General features: G+C 46.0%; 1 protein-coding gene across 3 annotated transcripts in view; it reads left to right on the forward strand.

Moving 5' to 3' along the window:
• Positions 1–1,067: 1,067 nt before the first annotated feature.
• PRLR (prolactin receptor) overlaps positions 1,068–15,249 on the forward strand; it is a 247,572-nt gene continuing 233,390 nt past the window's right edge. For all 3 annotated transcript variants that reach the window (XM_045285373.1, XM_045285372.1, XM_004698081.2), the window contains exon 1: positions 1,068–1,212. The gene's annotated coding sequence lies outside the window, so the exon portion shown is untranslated. The remainder of the gene's footprint in view (positions 1,213–15,249) is intronic.

Below are 15,249 nucleotides of genomic sequence, written 5' to 3' on the forward strand. Positions count from 1 at the left end.
GGGGGTTATGCAATAACCAAATGCAATATCAATCCATGTCATCAAACAAACACTAACAACTTATTAACACAGGGCGACTATTTTAGTCAGGCAGCTGCAACTATTCGTTTCGGTGCTTTTTTTTCTGTTCTCTCCCCGCCCCCCACCCTTGAAATACAGTGCCTATAGGTGATTTTTTTATTACTAGAAGGTGGGGGGAGCCAAAACTAGATACAGCCCAGTCTAAAAGGGTAAGCAATTTATTTGCAAAAAACAATGACAAGAGTCTGCATGATTCTAAAACTCACTGTCTTGGAGTGTCTTCTGACTCATAGGACCCCATCCACTGAGTAGAACTGCCCCCCTACATGGGTTTCCCCGGCTGCAAATCTTTGCAGGAGCAGAAAGCTATGATTGGGCACCTAAGGTGGCTGTTGTATCTATCCTCTCATGGCAGATAATAAACACAGCCCCCTGGAAGTTTGGGCTTTGGCTCTCAAAAAAGAAAGTGGGGGCCACTGTTTATTTTCTTGTCAGCCTCGCTCTCTGACTCCTCCTTTGTCTGGGAAGGTGAGCTTCAGCCCCTGGAATACTGTCCAGCTGCTGTCTCTGTGTTGTCCAGAAACCAGGAAGAAATTTGACACCCACCGCCACACTTCCACATCTTGACTGCTGGGGGTGGGGGCCATTCTCTTGAAGGTGCTTCGAATGATCCAGACGTGTTTTTACATGATCGTTTTGTCTTGTCTCTTTTCTGGTAGGAACCCCTTGTCTCTGATTTAAAAAAAAAAAAAAAAAAAGCAAGCCGATCCGAGGAGGAGGAGAAATCAGTTCTTTCTCCTCCACTCCTTCCCTGCCTTCCCTGTGCCACCACCATCACCTTCTTGTAGAACTGGCAGGCTCTGGACTTTCTGCACGCTGAAGAAAATCACTGTTTTGCCTCCAGCAAGGAACAAATGTTGCAACCCCGACTCCTCCTCCAGTGAAGAAAGCCTGAACAAGTGCAGAGTTGGGCTGGGGACAGCGGCGGGCGCCCAGGCTGAAATCCCTGCGACACCATCTTCTGGGCTGGGCTTCCCCCCGCCACCCCCCCTCCCTCTTTTCCGCGCTCCGCTCCCTCCTTCTGGATTTTACTAGCCGTTCCCGAAGCAGCTCTACACACCATGGAGCTCCACGTTCTTTGGCAGGAAGTGTGCCCGGACTGAGACCGCAGACTTTGCTCCCGCGGCAAAAGTGAGTACGCACTGCAGGCTCAGCCTGCGGCCCCGGCGACGCGGCGGGCGCTGTCCGCGGGGCTGCGGCTGCGGGTTCGAGACCCGCGGGCGGCAAGGAGCGCCAGCGGTGGGCAGCCAGAGCGGGCTACTTAAGGAAACCCCAGAACCCGGGCAAAACCTAGCTGCCGAGGCGGGAAGGGGAAACCCGGACTCGACCGGCAGTCACGGTCCAGGTCCCTTCTCGAAGGAAGTAAAAATACCCGAAGGTGGCTTGTCACCCACCCGCGCGCCCCGATTTACAACTGCAAGACGCCGGCAGACCTGGGGCTTTTTAAAAAGGTGTTTCCAGATGCACTCTGGAGAATGAGTTTGGCTGTGATTGCGGGATTCTCAGCATGTAAATTCTTTACGTCGAAATGAAACGAAAAAAAAAAAAACCCCACACACACAGGCGAGAGGGAAAGGGGGATCCCACAGGTGGTGTGGTGCCCGCGGACTTGAGGAGCTCCCTCCCCAACATCACAACCACCTCCCTTCCTCTGGGACGGCTGTAGCGGAGAAAGTTCAATGTTATCCGTGTCGGACCCAAGGGCGTGCTCCCTCCTGCCGCCCCAAAGGCGACAGGGGTGCAGGCAGGTGAACCGCCCCAGGCGCTAACCTGGAGCCGGAGAGAAGGGAATTGACCCGAGCCAGGTTTCCCAGCCAAGGAGGCGGTTGGAAGAACCTGCTGGAGAACAGGAAGGGGGGAAGCCAGGCTAACTCAGGTAACTGGAGAGCCAGAACGCCTGGAAGGTGAGAACCCAGGCTGGAGTTGTGAGCAGAAAAATATCCTTTAGTGACCTCTACCTGTATGCTGGAGAAATGGCTCAGGTGTCCTGATAGCGAGTGATTTAGTGTTCTCCAAGACTGCACTAGAAGACAGTGGAGAAAATAATGTTTCTGGAGTGCACGTGGGGGGCCGAGGGCAGAGGAAAGGACCTGGGTCTGAATTCCATTGTCTTCATCCATCTAGTAGTTTGGCCGAGATGTCCCACGGGAGTCTCCTGCTTCTTGGCCAATGGAGTGTTGTTGCTAATCCCAACTCGGCCCCTGGCTGTGTGACCTGGGACAAGACACTTCACCTCTCCCCAGGACTCCGTTTTTTGGGGGTCAAATTTAGAGAAATTAGTTATTATGTAGGTGTGTACATTATTCTAATATACATAAGGTATTCCGTCTGGAGGGGTAAATAGTACCAGGAAGGAACATGAAAACTGTCATCTTAGTGATTCTTGAAAACTGGCTCTTTGAAAATGAACTATGCTGTAGTTGGGGTTGTGTACAGGGTACATAACATTTTGCATACAGTCCTGAGAGTATGTGGACACCCTCTGTGGTCCCCGCATTAATCCCGAGTGAACTTCTCTTGCCTCAAGGAAGCCTTCCTTCTAAGGGTGTGCATCAAGACCACCTAGCCAAACTTGACTGGCAGGTGGGCTGAATATAACCAGAAGGGTTCCCCTGGATTACAGTTGGCCAAGTCACTGAAGGGAAGGGGGAAAAAAATCCTCCTTTCATAGGTTCCCTCCCAGGAGGGAACTGGACATTGGCCCCGTGGTTTCACCAACCTCTGACTCCTCAGGACCCCTCCTCCCCTCCTCACACACTCTTCCAGTAACTTCTCAAAGCGGATGGCCCTCATTCCCAGAATTTTCCGTGTGCAAGATGATTCAAATTGCACGGGAGAGTCACCTGGGAAGGGTGCTGTCAGCCTCTAGATGTTTCCTGCTCACCTCTCCAAGAGTGTTCCTCAGGTCACCTAGCTGGAAGTCAGACATCAGAGCGGAAGTTATAAAGGAAAACAGCCTAAGTGTCCATCAATCCATGAATCAATAAGAAAAATGCAATATGCCGCTACAAAGGATTATCACTCAGCTAGAAAGACATGCGTGCCACAGCACAGAAGAACTTTGAAAACATTATGCAGAGTGAAATTAGCCACAAAAGAACAAATACTCTATGCTCTCCCCTCATGCAAATTAAATATATACAGAAATAAAATCTCATTGATGATTAGCAGGGGCAAGATGGGGGAGATATAGGGAGGTCGTTGCTCAGGGGGTCCTACGTTTCTGATCACAGTGGTGGGATACTTTGAAAACAGATGCTCGTTAATGGTTGCAAAACATGGTGAATGCAATCGGTGTCCCTGAAGGTTCATGTAAAGATTGTTGAATCGGTAAATGTGTGTTACTAAATCTATTGGCCAGAGTTGAAAAAAAATAGTAGCGATGTAAGATAGCATTTGGTATTAAATGAGTGAGTGATACAGGCAATTAGGGTTTCAGGGTTGCAGAGGGCAACATGCCCTAAGCCGACAGGGACATGGAGAAAGAAAAGGTTAGAGATAGACCTTGAGGATGAAAGATTTTGACACAAACATACACACACACACACACCCAAATGGGGAAGGGGAACAATAGCATGCTAGGTAAGGAAAAGAGCACCAGGGCCACGGTGATGGGAAGGTGCCTGGGGAGGCTGACTGCTGTCGTGGTTTGGGACTTTGACTTTACAGTGGAATCATCTGATGCCCGGGCCTCAGTCCCAGTGTGTTTATTTCTTCCGTGAAACCTTGGGGCGTGGGGTCTCAGAGTGTGATGGGTTGTTGCTGTTGCTGTTATTAATTCTCCCGCCTGTTTTGATGTGAAGCCAAGTTTGAGAATCATGAGTGAAAAGCCTATGTGAGATGATGAAAATGAAAGGGGTCAGGTATTTTTAAGGAGATTAGATGGACACCCGGGAGTGGCATCCTTGGAAGCATTATGTACACTCACAATTTAAGGGACTCGCTTTCCTTCTCGGGTAGCATTTTGCTTAGCATGATTTTATCTAATTAAGTGGTGTGACTAAAGGCCCTTTGGAGCCAGCTTCCCACGCCCACATTCTAAGTGCTCTGGCCCTCAGTCAGTCCCAGCTATGTGTGGTATCTCACAGCTGCTTGTACCCACAAGGTTTGGTGCAATCTTCACAAAAGGCCCTATGAGCATGCTCATTAGTAACTCTGCACAACAGTCTGTAACCTTCTCTCACCTTTCCAGCCTTACAAATTGGAAGAGATGGAGTTTAATTATTTGCCTTGAGCCATTAGGCAAGCTGGTGACAGGTGAAATGAGAATTCTCAGCCTGTTTTGACTAAAAAATTAATCTGCCTAATTTCCTCTGGGTGCGAACATACTCTGCCCAGCAATGTTATTTCTTACATGCATGAATTAGTGTGACCGATCAGTCGGTGAAAGATCACTGGTCTACCCTAAGCTGCCAACACTGAGGTTATCAGTGTTTGCCATCCCCTGAGCCCCATCCCTACCGCCTTGGCACTCCAACTCAAGTGGAAGTTGGCCATGTATGATTTAATCACACCTGCATTTCCCACTGGACCAGCCTGGTTTTCCTCCTGGTTCCCGCTTCCAGAGCTTTAGAGTTGCGATGGGTCTTTCCCCTTTGAAGCCCTGGTTACACTGATAGGATATCAACCTTTGGGTTATACTCCTGGAAAAGGGAGACTGAAGGCCAGCCTTTTTCACAGCTGTACTTGTAAAGATAAGAATCCCTGGTACGTGTTGAGAACTGATGGTGTCCTTGCCAGAGGTGAGTCTGGGGTGTCCTGCTGAAAAGAGTAACCAGAGTTAATGTGTTGGCCACACGGCTTCCCTGGGACCATAAGTGACATCACTGCCTTCTTACCACCAAATGAGGGTTTTCTTTTCTCTGCTTCCAAGGAGAATTTAGTAAACGTTTTAGCATTTTTCAAAAAGAAAGGAAATCAAGCCTCCAAAAGAGTGATCCTAAGACCTGGCTGCCCATTATAATTGCTTAGAGAGCTTCGAGATTCATGAATGTCCAAGGCCCAAACCCAAACTCACCGACTCAAGATCCTGGAAAAGAGGCCTGGGCCTTGGCTGCTATCAGTTTATAGTCTCCAGGTAATTATAATGTCCCTCAGGGGTTAAGAAATGCTGCTTAACTAAGATTAACATTTTAATTATTTATTCCTATTTCTTTTTTTGCCTTGCTTTAGGTCAAGTGACCTCAGAGAACTATGCGAGCATTTGTTGTTGTTGTTGTTGTTGTTCAGCAATTTCATCCTCTAGTTTTTAGAAAGTGTGATTTCCAGGGAAATATTAAACTTCTTCTACCTCTGTAAACAGATCTCCTCCTGAGTGGTCCTGCATAGCCCTGTGACTAAAATGTCTGTGTGTGCACTTAGAAAGCAGGTTGCTAGAAGATTAATATCATAATTATGAGATTGAAAGATGAAGGTTACATTTCTCTGCCACCCATGTATTAAATTCCCCAATTGCCATGTTGATCTTTCATTAACCAACATTTACTTTCCTGCCTCGGCCATTTAAAAACCAATTAACTTTGTTCTTGTCCACACGCTTATTAAAAATATAATTATAGCAATATTCTCCAGGGGCCATCATTGGCTAAGCTCTACCCAGGTGAATTGGCCAAGAACTAAGTAGGCTGTGGAACACCCTTCAATCCAGAAAATCCTTCAGGTTAATGTGCGAAAGCAACAGAGGCCATATCTGACCTTCTCTGGCTTCCGTGTTGCCATGGGACAGAGGTCAGACCTGCCTCCACCCTCCATCCTTCCTTACTTAGTCTGACGCCAACCTTTCCTCCCCCAGCACTCTGCTGCTATCTGAGTGTGATCACCCATTTCACTGGCCACATGGAACTCACAGACAAAGCTCACAGTCTCGAGATTTATTAGGTCATCACACATCAGGTTCAGGAAATAGTCAGGATCCATTCTTGGTTCATAACAACACGTCTCTTCAGCCAGCAACCAAGTGCCTCTCTGATCCTCAGCTTCTCAGCCCTTGGCTCTTGCCTCCGTGGCACAGGAAGCCAGCCCACAGCTCTGGCTCACAGTCTCATAGTCTTGGTGCTGCTCTGCTGTTCTGTCTCAGGGTCTCCTTGCCTCGGCCTATGATTTGGGGCATGGCTTCTTTGCTCTGCCCAGGAGTCTAAGTGCGACAGCCTCTGGCGCTTCTGGTCCCGGCCTCCACCACATCAGACAGAGAGTTCGGATAGGTCAAACTGCAGTGCTTCTTCCTTAGGGTCCTGGAGTTCCTCTCTGCTACCAAGATGCCTCTTACACACAAAGGAATGGCTTTGTTGAAGTTACGGTTTTTGTCTTTCTTAAAATCATCCAACCCCAAACCAAACCTCACTGCCATTGAACCATGCCGACTCACAGTAGCTCTATAGGACATGGTAGAATTGCTCCGGTGAATTGCCAAGGCTGTATCTGTTTATGGGAGTAGAAATCCTCATCTTTCTCCTGTGGAGAGCCTGGTGGCTTCAAACTGCTGACCTTGCATAGCTACTCTGCCACCATACCTCCAAGTACACAAAGGGTGTAACTTGGGTCACTCCTACTAAATTTGAGACTTATTCCCACCTTAATCCTGTCCATTAGCATAGCAGAGAAATCCCTCCAACGTGGGATTACAGGCAGAGAGACCAAAATATGTACTATACCACATCAGGGATTAAGGCAAGTTGTGGTATCTTCCATTGCCTCATATGCATGTGAAAATTGGACATTAAAAAGGAAGACTAAAGAAGCATCAATGCATTTGAATTCTGATGCTAGGAAAGATTTTGGAAAGTACCATGGACTTCCAAAAGGACAGACCGATCTGTCTTGGGAAAAAATATGGCCAGAGTGCTCCTTAGGGGCTAGGATGGCAAGACTTCCTCTTACATACTTTGGACATGTTGTCAGGAGAGTACAGTCCCTGGAGGACATTACGTTTGGTAGAGTGGAGGATGAGTGGAGGAGAGGAAGGCTCTCAGCAAGGTGGACTGGCACAGTGGCTGCACAATGGGCTCAAGCATGGGAGCACTGGTGAGGATGCTGCAGGAGAGAGCAGTGTTTCACTCTGTCGGGCATAAGGCCGCTAATAGGTTAGAATCAATTCCATGGCACCTAACAACAACAACTGTCATAAGGGCTTCAAACGTCAGGCTGGGCTCGCAGTCACTGCCTGGAGTCAAATCTGACTCATTGTTGCCTTTCAGGACAGGGTAGAAGTGGCCCTGTGAGTTTCCAAGACTGTAACTCGTGACAGGGGTAGAAAGCTTCATCCTGTTACAGAGCAACTGGGGGTTTTGAACTGCTGAGGTTGGATAGGGGTTGACTGACTTGTTCAGGAAACAGAAAGGAGATCGATTCTGACTCATCCCAATCCTATAGGACGGGGTGGCACTGCCACTGTGCATTTCTGAGAGGGTCACTCTTGACAGGAGGAGAAAGCTGCATTTTTTGGCAGTAGAGTGCTTTCAAACTGCTGCGGTTGGAAAGAGGTGCACCTGTTCAGGAAACCGGAAGATCCATGTACCGATCCATGGCCATTAAGACCATTCCAGCTCATGGTGCTGTTAGATGCCCTAGAGCCAGTTCCAGCCGAGATTGTTATTAGTGCCTGTTGTGACCTTATGTCACAGAACGAAACACCGGCCCGTACGGTGCCACTCTCACATTTGTCATGTTTGAGGCCATTGCCGCAACCGCTGTGTCTGTCCATTGCCCCGAGGGTCTCCCTCTCTTTTGTTGCCCTTCTACTTAATCAAGCGTGATGCCAGACTCGTGCTGACCCTCTAAGACGAGGAGAACTGCTCCATGGGGTTTGCAAGGCTGTAAATCTTTATGGAAGCAGACGGCACACCGTGTCCCCATAAAGCCGCTGGCGGAGTAAATGGCCTGCCTTTGGGGGTTAGCAGTCAAGTGCAGGAGCCACTGTATCACTGTAGTTCCTGAGACCAGTGTGGCTGGAGGTAAAAGGAAAGGGCTAGGGAGTCAGACAGAAACAGACCCAGAAAGGTCTGAGGGCCAGGACTGGGCGTCCGAATGCTCCTTAGAAGAGAGGATGGCGAGACTTGGCCTCGGGTACTTTAGACGTGTTCTCAGGGGAGGGTCTCAGACTTACTAAAAGACAAGGGCAGCAAAAAGAGGAAGACCCCTGGTGAGATGGATTGACTCCAATATAACAATGAGGAGGCTGGTGCAGGACCAGTGTTTCCTGCTGCTGCCCACAGGGGCACAATGGGTGAAATAGTAAGAGTGGTGCCAGAACTAAGTCTCTCTGAGATCACCACTCTTGCACTCTCCTGACATGCATGGGCTGCTGGCTTTGGATCCCCAAAGAAACATGACCAGTGTCCTTTGGAGGCAAAAGAAATTTTGACCTTACTTTATTTCAGCAGAAAAATAAAGTAAAATGCCCCTATCAGGGAGAAATTTCTACTTGCTGCCTTTACTTCCTCTCGGTTCCAAAAGAAAAAAAAAGTGTCACCCTGTGTCATCAGACAATCCTGATGGCTTTTATGGTTTTTGATGGCAGTGTTTTTCATCACTGCTGGCAATGCCACCTTCACATGGCTGGTTTATCTCGGTTTGGTGTATTTTGGCACTTTGATTGTGTTTACCAAGTCTTTCATGATGTCAAACATCTGCACAGGGCTATTTCCACCGGTCAGTTCTCCACATGCATTCTCGCATTGTGACTGGGAACAATTCGTGAGCACTTATGCTATCCGTGGGATTTGTTGCTGTTGTTTTGAGCTGCTGTCTGAGTAGCCTCTGGCTCGTGACAACCCTATGCACAATGGAACAGAATGCTGACCCTTCTGCTCCACCCTTAGGAAGTCAGGGACAGGATGATTCTATTCGTAGGGTTTCCAGAGACATCATCAAACCGTTCTTCCTCAACGACGTCACCTTTCTTCCATCACGTGATCCTGCTTCCGACTCTTTGCAGAAGAAAGCTGAGGCTGTCCATTCCCTCCTATAAGGGTGGCAGCCTTGGGAACCCAGGGAGCCGGGTCTGCTCTGTCCTATAGGAGCACTATGATTCAAAGTCCACTCAATGGCAATGGGCTTCGGTTTTTTGGTTCTTTTTGTTTAATTTTGGGGCCCTGGTGGTGCAGTAGTTACAGATTGGGCTGCTAGCTGCAAGTTTAGCAGTTTGAAAACACAAGCCACCCTGTGGGAGAAAGATAGAGCTTTCCACTCCTGTAAAGTGTTACAGTCTCAGAAACTCACAGGGCAATTCTACCCTGTCCTATAGTCCATGCTATGCGTCAGTAGAGACTGGACAGCAGTGAGTTTTGAGTCAGTGCTCTTTGAGGATACCATTGAGTCTACCATTATACTGATCATATGCTATCAGTATACATTACTATTGCACTCATAGTATACTGTGAGTATACATTACTATCACATTCATATTATGCTATGAGTTGAAATTACTATAACTATACTATGAGTATAATAGTACTCATTCTAGTATAAGATGAGGAAATGATTTTATTTCATTTTAAAAATAAAGATGTTTCATAACTGAAGCACCTGAGGCCAAAAAGGAAAAAAAATGATGAGTCATCTACCCAAGTTCACACAGCTGATCAGGTCTGAGCTGAGCCAGGCTGCGGAGTGCTGGTTCTTAGCCATCAGATGTGCTGCTTCGCGTGGCGCTCCCTTGCACGCTGGGCTGCGCCCAGGAGCCACATTCGGTACCTTTTCCTGCAATGGCTCCAACGTACCACTAGGGGGAAAATAAATGAGGCAAGTCTTCCAGGAGAGGGACGACAGGGAAATGATCATTTAAGAGCTTAGGTATTGTGATGAATTGTATGAGCCTCAATACATTGATTTTTTTTAAAAAAAGCTTAGAGCACCTCGCCTAGAGGGTCTCACTTCCAAATCTTTTGCCTTCTACTCGGAGAAATCCCCCGACTAGATTGCTGCTTCGGCAAGGCTGCCAGCACCAATAGACTCCTGATGAAAACCCCCCTCCTCAATCTCTTTCTGCCTATGATGCAGTTTCTGCTTCTGCATTCACTTCCTACCTGTATCTTCGCAAAGTTCTCAAGAAATCTAAAGTCTCTCATGAACCATGCAGCAAATCCCTGGTCTCCCACTAGGTTCGTCTAAGCTCCACTTTCAGAAACGAACACCAGGACCCATTAATTCATTGGCTGTCACATTATTTGATTTGCAACTTCTGCAACTTTCAATCCAGGGTTGTGTTAGTAGACGTGAGAGATGGCTGGAAAGTAAGTATAGCTGTAATTCTGCCTCTAGAACATTCTTCTCAATTTAACTTGGTTTTCCTTTAGTCGGCATATAATTAACAGACTCCAATTCCTAATGAGAGTAAGAGCCAACGGACTTATTAGAATTGAGGTTTAGACAAATAAATTGACTAAAATGTTTAACTTCACTGATGTATTCTTTGACTGTGGGCACATGAGGTAGTGATTGTTATAACTTACCTTCTGTGCTATAAGTTTATATTTGCTATATATTTAAAAATTTTTGTAAGAAAAGACTTTTTCTTTTTTTTTTTTACATTTTTTAAATCATTTTATTGGGGGCTCATACAACTCTTATCACAATCCATACACATACATCAATTGTATAAAGCACATTTGTACATTCGTTACCCTCATCATTCTTTTTATCCTCTTTAATAGCTGGAAGGTAGTTTCCTATAGAGATTGCTGTGCATTCACTGGAGGAGTTGTTCTCACCAAATCATCTATCTGGTTCTTTTTTGTTGTTGTTGATCTCTAAGGAAAATATTATTTTAACATATTATGCAATACACATCAAATATTTCCTCTGGTACGTTAACTTCCAAATTCAAAACTGCAAAGGCCAAAAAGAAGAGGAGAAGCTATAAATATGGTTGCATTAAACTATCAGCTTTCTCAGGAAAAATGCAGTGGTACTGCTGATTAATACTAAAGCATGTTTGAAAATCATTTAAATCTCCAAAGAGTCTCTAAATAACGCAGACACCAATGAATCGCTTAATAAAATTCATCTTCAAACCAATCGTGTAAATTCCTCTTCAATAGAAATGTTTTTAATGAAATATTCAGCAGAGGTTAAAGGTGAATATGCATCGAACGTGAACACATTCTAAGCGAAAACCAAGTCAACTCAAAGATCAAGGCCATGCAATTGCAACTGCCTGATCTAAAGGCAACCCCATCACTTAGAGGGGTGCAATGAGAAGAGTCTCATTTTTTCCCCAATATTGGCATATATTTCACATATCATACAATTCAATAGTCCATTTGCATCTAAAAGAGTTGTACAGTCATCACCACAGTCAGTTTAAAAATGTTTTCTTCATTTTTTAACTCGTTGTTAGCTCCCCACTGCCCCCCACCTCAAGTTACCCCAAATCTTCCATGTCCCAAACCAAAGTCACTGCCATCAAGTCAGGGCTGACTCAAAGTGAGCCCCCTGTGGGTTTCGGAGACTGTCCATGGGAGTGGGAAACCCAGTCTTTTTCCCAAGGACCTACTGATGGTTTTGAACTGCCAACCATGCAGATCGCAGCACAATGCTTAACCACTACACTATCAAGGCTCCTATCCCTAAAGAACCATTTATCCAGTTACTGTCTCTCTAGATTTACTTATTGTGTTAGTCTAGGGTGACTGTAGAAAAAAAATCCAGAGACATTCATATGTGTGTAACAAGCTTTATATAAAAGAGCAATTGTTTATTGAGAAAATATCCCAGCCCATCCAGATCAAGTCCAAAATTCCAATATTAGCCCATATGTCTGATACCAGTCTATAAATTCTTCTTTGGGCCCACACAGCCATACAATAATGCCGAATTCAGGAAGATCACAGGCCAGTGGGTGGAAAGTCTTGTGGATCCAGTGGTGGTGGAAGCATCTCTGCGCTGGCATGGGTCTCCACGCGGCTCCTCCAGCTCCAGGGTCCTGGCTGCCATCAGCAGAGCTCCATTTGTCTTGTCAACAGGAATGTCCAGCAGGGAGAGCAGAGAATGTATCTGACCTCCAGTGAGCGATTTATCTCCTTCGTGCCTCCAAATGAGGTGATCAAGCTGCGACCTGATTGAAAGGAGATTATGTAACTGCCACACCTATCCCAGATTTCATATACAGATAAGGAAAAAAGGATAAAAAAAGCTAACAAGAGTAACAAAGGCAAACAACATGACAGCTCAAAATAATAGCAGGCTCCCTAGAGTCATCACACACTCCCAGGGATCCTCTCAGGGTCACACAGCTTTATCTTTTTTCTCCTCCACTTTCATTTTCACCCTGTTCCAAGAAAAGAAACATCACAAACAAATCATTTTTATCTCCATTTGCCCTAACAAGATGCCTCATATAAGCCCACCAATCCCCTTGTTGTTGCTGATGAGTATTTTTGTATCATTTTTATCTCGTCCATTCAGTTGTTGATTTTCCCCCGTGGAAAGGCCCTTCTTTTTAGAATCATTTTTCCTGGGGTCTTTGTTTATTTGTGATTACCTTGTTTGTCACTCAAGACTCCATTCAAGTCTATTTCACTCTTACTTTTCCTCCTCTTTTTTTTTTCTTGAAGCCACAATCGGACTTTTTTAAGAACCTGTTAAAGAACCTGCTAAACCATGAACACAACCGTATTTCAAGAAATGAAGACTCCCAGCATTTGCATTTTTATAGCAGCAGCACAACCTAAAGTCTCTAATGCAGTACATTTCTGTGAGCAGCTACAGGGCGGAAATAGTGTAGTCGGGTAAAGTGGCCTCTGTTGCTTCCTCCATAGAACACTGCAATTGTGAGAAGAAGGTCTCTACCCAGATACGTTAGGTCAGCCCTGGAGAGGGGAGCCCTTCATTCTGTTCTGAAACATCCATGGCTTGGTGTCTTCCAAGAGACCAGAACTTTCCCCCAGGGTGAATGCCTTCTGTATGCCTGCAAAGGGCACGCTTCTGGCATCAAGTCAATTCTGACTCATACCAACTCGGTAGGACAGGGGAGAACCACCCTCCCGGATTTCCAAGAGTAGTTCTATGCACTCATCTAGCTTTCTGCCGGGGAGCAGCTGATGGATTTAAAACGCCCCCTTCGGGGTAGCAGCGAAGTTCTCCTTTCTGGGAATCGGGCAGATTCCGCACAAATCTCAGCTAACTTTTCAGTGAGGAAGCTGGATTGACAGATGTGCATACACTTTCTAAGGTGGCTGAAGATGTGAGAACAGAGTAAAACTTTTTTTGAGTATTGTCTCCAAGGAGGAGGTCTTGAGTTAGTTGGAGACCCCCAAATCAGCAGTCAACAGGCACAAATCTAAGAGTTGAGGTAAGAATCTGGGCTCAATATGAATTCATGAGCCTCAGAACCCCTAAAAAGTCCTTATAGAAGAGACCAGTCATTTTAATTTCCCTACCTTTTTGCAATTCACCAATAGAACTTAACAGATTACTCTTCTAAATGGCAGTTCTTAAAAGGCTTTTCCTTCTTTGGATACAAGAGCACATGTCTTGTATCTGTGCCCCTGGAAAGCTATATCACTCATGGCATTTTTGCTAAATATTTCTTGATCTTGAACTTCCTTGTTTATAAAACTGTTGTTGCTAATTCCAGGAATATTGTGAGGCTGAAGAGAGCTAGTGGTTGAGGACGTGTTAGTTGGTTGTCAAAGCAGACATAGCTGTTTGCCTCGTGGCCCTGTTTGCGCAGTCAGATGATCAGATTCTGGAGTGGTGACAAAGAGTTTGTCCTGGCCATCATTCTTGCCAAATACTGATCTGGTTATGAGCCTTTTGAATCCCAATCTGATCAGCACTGAGGAAAGCTCCTGGAGAGAGATGGAGCGAGGAGATTAGCTGGCTATATCCTCTCTACTCGCCCTACATTCTATGCCAGCGGGCCAACCACAGCTCAAGGGTCAACTGGCAAGTCTCTGAAACGAGAAGAGAGTAAAGGCGCTTGTCCTTCTGACAAAGGCAGGGTGAATGACCAAGCTCAGAAATATGAAAGTCGAAAGACGTGGCCACAAAATCGATGAAACTTTTAAAAACAGACATAGCAATATGTGAAGCTCTTGCTTCTCAGTGCATCTCCCACCGAGTTCTGTGGACTTCTGAAGGCGGTGGTACCGTCTAACACTTCCTCCCAGAAGTCTGCACGCTATGATTCATCCCATGTCTATGTGGCAGCGTTGACATCCTCGAGAGGCAAAAACTGTGTTCTTTTTCAATGTTCTTTGAGTTTGGGGAACAAAAATGAGATCGAAGGGCAAGACCAGGGCTAGAGAACGGGGAGGGTAAGATTTACCCACGAAATTCTCATAGGACGAGCTGTATTACACTCACAGAATGAGCAGGTGCATTGTAAGAGTAGAACACAATTTCTCTGTGCGGCTTTTCCTGATCTTTTCCTCCCTGTCGATGTTTCAATTTCCTTAAAACTTCTTCATAAGTCCCCATTATTATTCCATGTCCTCCAAGAAATCTGTCAAGACGTCCTCTCTGAAATTCCAAGAAATTGTCACCATCGCCTTCTTTTTCAGTCATTGCATTGAGGGCTCTTGCAGTTCTTATAATATCCCAAACATCAATTGGATCAAGCACATTTGTACATAAGTTGCCATCATCATTTTCTAAATATTCACTTTCTATTTAAGTCCTTGGCATCAGTTCCTCTCTTTTACCTCTCTCCGCACTCCCACTCTTGTAATCCCTGGATACATTATAAATTATTATTATTTTCACATCTTACACCAACTGCTGTCTCCCTTCATCCCCCTTGTGGGAGGGGGGAATTATGCATAGATTATTTCTTTTGGTTCCCCCTACCTTCCCTCCTCCCCCAACCCTCTCCCTACCCTCCTGGTACCACGACTCCCATTTCTTTTCCTGAGTGGTTTATCTGACCTGGATTCCGTGTGTCATGAACTCATATATGTACCAGTGGACATGCCTGAAAGGCAGGACTGGGGTCATGAAGGTGGGGGTGAGGAAGCCTCCAAGAACCAGAGGAACATCGTGTGTTTCATCAGTGCTTTACTGCACTGTGGTTGACTGATTCCTTCCTTGTGACCCTTCTGTGAGGGGATGTCCTAATTGTCTATAGATGGGTTTAGGGTCCCTGCTCTGACCGCCCTCATTGTCAGCAATGTTGTTTTGTTTTGTTTGGGGTCTTCTGGTGCCTGTTGCTTGATTCTGTCAGCACCTCAT

Source organism: Echinops telfairi, unplaced genomic scaffold (genome assembly GCF_000313985.2).
Source record: "Echinops telfairi isolate 266 unplaced genomic scaffold, ASM31398v2 ScPeMD7_7469;HRSCAF=8507_1, whole genome shotgun sequence".
Classification (NCBI taxonomy): domain Eukaryota; kingdom Metazoa; phylum Chordata; class Mammalia; order Afrosoricida; family Tenrecidae; genus Echinops; species Echinops telfairi.